This window comes from Moschus berezovskii, chromosome 1 (genome assembly GCF_049115385.1).
Source record: "Moschus berezovskii isolate FMDL1 chromosome 1, NW_MosBer_1.0, whole genome shotgun sequence".
Classification (NCBI taxonomy): Eukaryota; Metazoa; Chordata; class Mammalia; order Artiodactyla; family Moschidae; genus Moschus; species Moschus berezovskii.
Genome location: NC_142460.1, coordinates 15,042,214 through 15,048,213, shown reverse-complemented (window position 1 = coordinate 15,048,213; position 6,000 = coordinate 15,042,214).

Sequence of the window (6,000 nt, the reverse complement as noted above, 5' to 3'; positions counted from 1 at the left end):
TTTGGAAGGCGGGGGCAGGATATGAGGGGATTCAGGGAGAAGGCAGGAGGCTGGATGGTGACGGATGTGATCTCTTTCAATTATTCCTCAATCATGAGTGTGGTTGGAGTTTTTGGGGTGTTCACAGCCAAAGGGCTGAGTTCTGTCTGGTCTACAAGAAAGGACCTTACTGAGATGTCACTCCCAGGTGAAGAGCAGCATCAGAGGAGACGCTGCAGAAGCGAAGTGGGGGGGGGGTCACAGGAATTTGGGGGAGTATGTTTGATTTATACATGCTATGAAAGGGCCCTGAGTCTATTAAACTGAAACCTCTGAGGTGCAGTGAGGCCTTGTCTATATCTGGATTGCAATGCTTTTATTGTTGAGTCTATGGAAAGTTAAAATATTCCACAGGGCACAGTGTTTAGTGCAGTAAAAGTAAGTTTATTTCTTTCTAGATGTTCTTTCAGAGGAAAGAGAAAGGAAATACTTTTCCCATTTAACTATCTTAATGTAAACCTAATTAACACACCTTTACTTTTTATGGCTTATTTTCTGTTAACATAGAAACACCGTTATTTATAGGGTTACATGTTAAGAAAAAACCACTAGACCATTCAGCTATGACCTAAATCAAATCCCTTATGATTATACAGTGGAAGTAAGAAATAGATTTAAGGGTCTAGATATGATAGATAGAGTGCCTGATGAACTCTGGACGGAGGTGCACAGCTTGTCTCCCTCCGCTCGTCTTCCAGGTCGTGGGGGGCTTCTGCGCGGCAGCACAGAGCAACTGCGGGCGCGTGGAAACCGACGCTGCAAAGGCTCAGCAGCAGGAAGCGGGCCTGGGAAGGGACTCAGGGTGGCCTTCCCTCCTTCCGCTCGGGAGACGAGGGCCTGGCTCCCGTGCGCTGGGCCCGCAGCAGAGCGGACGGCTGCACCGGCCACCTCCCGGCACAGGAGCAGGGGACCCGCGCACGTCCGCGCCCCCGCCGCCTCATTCCTTCCTGCAGCAAGGCAGGAGGAGACCTGCTTGCTCTGGCCTTTGTTTCGGCTTTCCTCTTTTCTTACTGCTGCTGCTGCTTCTGCTAAGTCACTTCAGTCGTGTCCGACTCTCTGCGACCCCATAGACAGAAGCCCACCAGGCTCCCCCGTCCCTGGGATTCTCCAGGCAAAAACACTGGAGTGGGTTGCCATTTCCTTCTCCAATGTGTGAAAGTGAAAAGTGAAAGTGAAGTCGCTCAGTCATGTCTGACTCGTAGCGACCCCATGGACTGCAGCCCACCAGGCTCCTCCGTCCTTGGGGTTGTAAAACGCTTTGAAAATGAAAACGTATTTTCTGATAATGAAGAAAAAACGTGCACTTATCAAGAACTTGGAAAATTCAGAAATTTCTCAAGAAGTAAACAAAAAGCCCCTGTGGTTCCCCAACCCATAAACAGTCAGTTATTTTTGTAGATTTTTCCCCCTAACTTTTAGAAATGCATGCGTGTTTAAGTGCAGGCTCACATGCAAAATTTCCCTTCTCTTTGAAACCTCTCTCCACTGTCTGCTCCCTGAAAATCTCCTCAGCCCTTAAGATAAACTTACATGGAATCTCTTTACATGAAGGTTTCTCTGGTTTTCCATATCAGAGACCTTAAGACACATTATATTTTGCCTGATGTATTATAGTTATTTTTGGTTATGGGTACATGTTTTCCTCAAGTAGATTATAAGCTCAAGATTGCAACACAGGGTCCATATCTGATTCATCTTTGAAATTCCACATTACCTGACAAGTGTTGAATTAATATTTGATAAATGAACAAATATATAATTCAGCCTATAGTTATGTATCAACACTTTCATCACAGTATTATTTCCTACACGATTACTATTTTTAATACATGCTTTTCTCATTTATGAATAACTTCATATGAATGTATCTCATTTTACTTATTAGATTGTGAAATTTCCAAAGGTAAGGACCTTTGCTTGTATTTCTTTGGTGTTCCTCATAGCATTTATGACACTGCTGAATATAGAGCCAGTATCCAAGGCTTTGTTGAGTTCTTCCAGTAATAGAGCCCAGCTGTCAGATGCAACCTGTTTTTTAACCCCCTAACAAGAGCAAAAGCAAATTAACTCTAGGATTGGAAGGCACCTGGGATCTATCTGTGACGTCCCTGGCAGTTAAAAGGGGCTCGTCCATGCGTGGCTGAGAATGGTTACAGCTTACTCCTGGCGATCAGTCCCTCTCATTGAGCAAAAGGGCCAAATGCATTATAGACAATAACTCCAGAGAAGTCAGTTTTTATTAGACTGTTTAAAGTTAGACTCTTGCAACATGAAACTATTGTTTGTTGATTCAAAATTTGAAGAACAACACAAAGATCAATTACACTGGCTTTATCTCGAGTAAGATATGGCCTGGGTAGATAAATTCTGGAGTTGGGACCATCCCCTTTCATCTGGGTGGAGTGAGCGTTTTTTAGGATAGTCCCATGAGAGTTTTAAGTTAAGCCAGTTTTAATCACTACTTGTTTACTTGCTTCACATGTAACCTTAGACAAGTCACTAAATCTCTTTAAGCCTCAGTTTTCTTCTCTTTGATGGTGATAACAAAGCAACCTATTTTATAAAATTATTAGACAATTAAGACTAAGATTAAGGTTGTTGTTTAGTTGCTAAATCGTGTCAGACTCTTTGTGACCCCATGGACTGTAGCCTGCCAGGCTCCTCTGTCCATGTGATTTCCCAGGCAAGAATACTGGAGTAGGTTGCCATTTCCTTTTCTTGGGGATCTTCCCGACCCAGGGGTCAAACCCATGTCTCCTGCATTAGCAGGTGGGTTCTTTATCGCTGAGCCACTGGAAAAGCCCCAAGATTAAGGTAGCCCATGGAAAAGATTTAGCCAAATATCAACCTGTCACCCTGAATATTCATTGGAGGGACAAATGCTGAATCTGAAACTCCAGTACTTTGGCCACCTAATGTGAAGAACTGACTCATTGGAGAAGACCCTGATGCTGGGAAAGATTGAAGGCAGGAGGAGAAGGAGGTGGCAGAGGGTGAGTTGGTTGGATGGCATCACTGACTCAATGGACATGAGTTTGAGCAAACTCTGGGAGATACTGGAGGACAGGAGAGCCTGGTGTGCTGCAGTCCATGGGGTCACAAAGAGTCAGATAAGACTTAGCGACTAAACAGCAATCACTACTTCTCAATAAAGATTAGCATTTATTACTTTTCTCTCAGACTTAAAAATAAGAAATTGGCATTCATTAGTATTAAATTGAGTGATTTTTCACATCAAAGTCTTTTCCTCCCTCCTGTTTGCCCGGCTTATGCCTTTGCAATAGCAGAGCGATGACAACCGCTATCACCAGGGTTCTTAGGTTTGGAGAGGCTGCTGTCCCCTCCTCGACACAAATCCTCCTGGAGTGTGGCAAATATTAATTACTGATATCAGAAATTGAAGGGCTGTGAAGTAGGTAGAAGTGTGTGCGAGGGCCGTTAGCAAGAAAGCTCTTCTGAGAAAAGACATGCAAGTGACAGGCGCCAGACCATCCTTAATCATTCTAATATGGGACAGGCTTACAGCTTCTGAGCACAAGACTGAATCAAAAGCAGCTTGATGAAATGGTACTGTAGAAATACATGTGAAAGTTAAATTTCATTACTATTATAAATCATAATGAGAGCAATGCACCACACTCCAACTCATTTTCTATGAGGAAAAAGAGAAATTGAGAACAAATTATATAAAAATGAACTAATTTTTAAGCCTGTGTCCCTTTCTATCTAGTTAATAACAGCAAAGTAGACAACCCAATAAGCGTAGTATTATAAAGGCGAGAGAAGGCATACTGACTTTGATAAGAGAACTCTCAATTTAATACTAATGAACGCTGGCATCTTTCTCTCTTTTGACAGTTTGAGAAACTCTTGTCTCTATGCTGCAATGAAGCTCATTGATTTTGTCTTCAAAGGCTTTGGAAAAATCTGAAAAAATCTTTTGCCTTGTGAAGAAGACAATGCAGATGACTATTAGGATTTTTTTTTTTTTTACCTCCTTGATTCATGTCCCTTTAAAAAAGAAATACATGATAACTTCTGCCTCCCACTCCCTTAACTAATAATTGACTGACCCTATTTTTCTTCTCTTTAATGTGCTTACTTCTGCAGAGTGTTCCAGAGTTTGTTTGATGGGAAAGATCCTTTCACTCAGGGGATTTAATTAAAGAAAGAACTATGCTTACAGTCAGTGATGCAGGAGCAGGTGATTCGTAATATAGCTTCAGTGTGATAAGAGCCCACTCCCTGTACGGCTTGCGGGTCCTTCTTACCCCCTGCCTGAGAGCAGATGCAGATAAGCCAAGCTGATGACCCACTGTTAGATTTGTAGAAGAAGCTGGGTGAGTGGCCTCATCTCTTGATGCATTTCCTAGGAAACCAGTCACAGGCCTGGGGAGACATGCGTGTCACTTCCCTGAATGAAGAGGTGCTTCCACCGTTCGTTTCGGGTACTCCATCTTCGTTCTTGCATGGTCTCTCTCTGGAAGTGACAGTCTCACATCTCGTGATGGAAGACAGGGAGAGTTCTTTTCACATCTCCAACCTGGCATTCCAGTGATGCTGAGTAATCGCCAGAATTCACTATCCTTTCTCTAAAAGTGTGATGCTCAAACTTCAGCATCTGGCAGAACCCTCTCATGGACTTTTTCCAAGTACACATGTAGGGGTCCTTCCTATCCACTGAATCCGGAGTTGAAACTAGACCTGTGGTTTTTGAGACAAAAAGTCTCCAGGTGATTCCATGTATACCACAGATAAAGAATTGCAGTTGTTAACCTTGGACGATGTTCATATACAAGCTCAAGAGTTTTCAGATGTGGGTGCACACTGGAATCACATGGAGGATTAAAAGTACTGTGACTCAGTTTCACCTCTGCTTTAATTGGGAACCAGGCTTTGAGGTTCCTAAAAGCTCCCACATGACTGCAGTATTCAGCCAAAGTTGCAGACCTCTGCTCTAGTTACTTACCCAGCTAGGCGAGAAGCACCTTGAGCATTAAAATGTCATGGTGATCAGCATACCTTCTCAGTCAGCTCAGTTCAATCCCTCAGCTGTGCCTGACTCTTTGTGATCCCCTGGACTGCAGAACGCCAGGTTTCCCTGTCCATCGCCAACACCCAAAGCTTGCTCAAACTCATGTCCATCGAGTTGGTGATGCCATCCAACTGTCATCCTCTGTCGTCCCTTTTTCCTCATGCCTTCAATCTTTCCCAGCATCAGGGTCATTTCCAATGAGTCAGCTCTTCACATCAGGTGGCCAAAGTATTGGAGTTTAAACTTCAGCCTCAGTCCTTCCAATTCAGGAATGATTCCCTTTAGAATGGACTGGTTGGACTCTGAAGAGTCTTCTCCAACACTGCACTTCAAAAGCATTAATTCTCTACCTCTCAGCTTTCTTTATGGCCCAACTCTCACATCCATACATGACTACTGGAAAAACCATAGCTTTGAATAGACAGACCTTTGTGGGAGAGTAATGTCTTTGCTTTTTAATATGCTGTCTAGGTTGGTCACACATGGATGACAGCCGAATGTGGTCCACTGGAGAAGGGATTGGCAAACCACTTCAGTATACTTGCCTTGAGAACCCCATGAACAGTAACAAAGGGCAAAATGATAGGATACTGAATGAGGGATTCCCCAGGTCGGTAGGTGCCCAGTATGCTACTAGAGATCAGTGGAGAAATAACTCTAGAAGGAATAAAGGGATGGAGCAAAAGCAAAACCAATACCCAGTTGTGGATGTGACCAGTGATAGAAGCAAGGTCCGGTGCTGTAAAGAGCAGTATTGCATAGGAACCTGGAATGTTAGGTCCATGAATTAAGGCAAATTGGAAGTGGTCAAACAGGAGATGGCAAGAGTGAACATAGACATTCTAGAAATCAGTGAATTAAAATGGACTGGAATGGGTGAATTTAACTCAGATGACCATTATGTCTACTACTGTGGGCAGAAATCC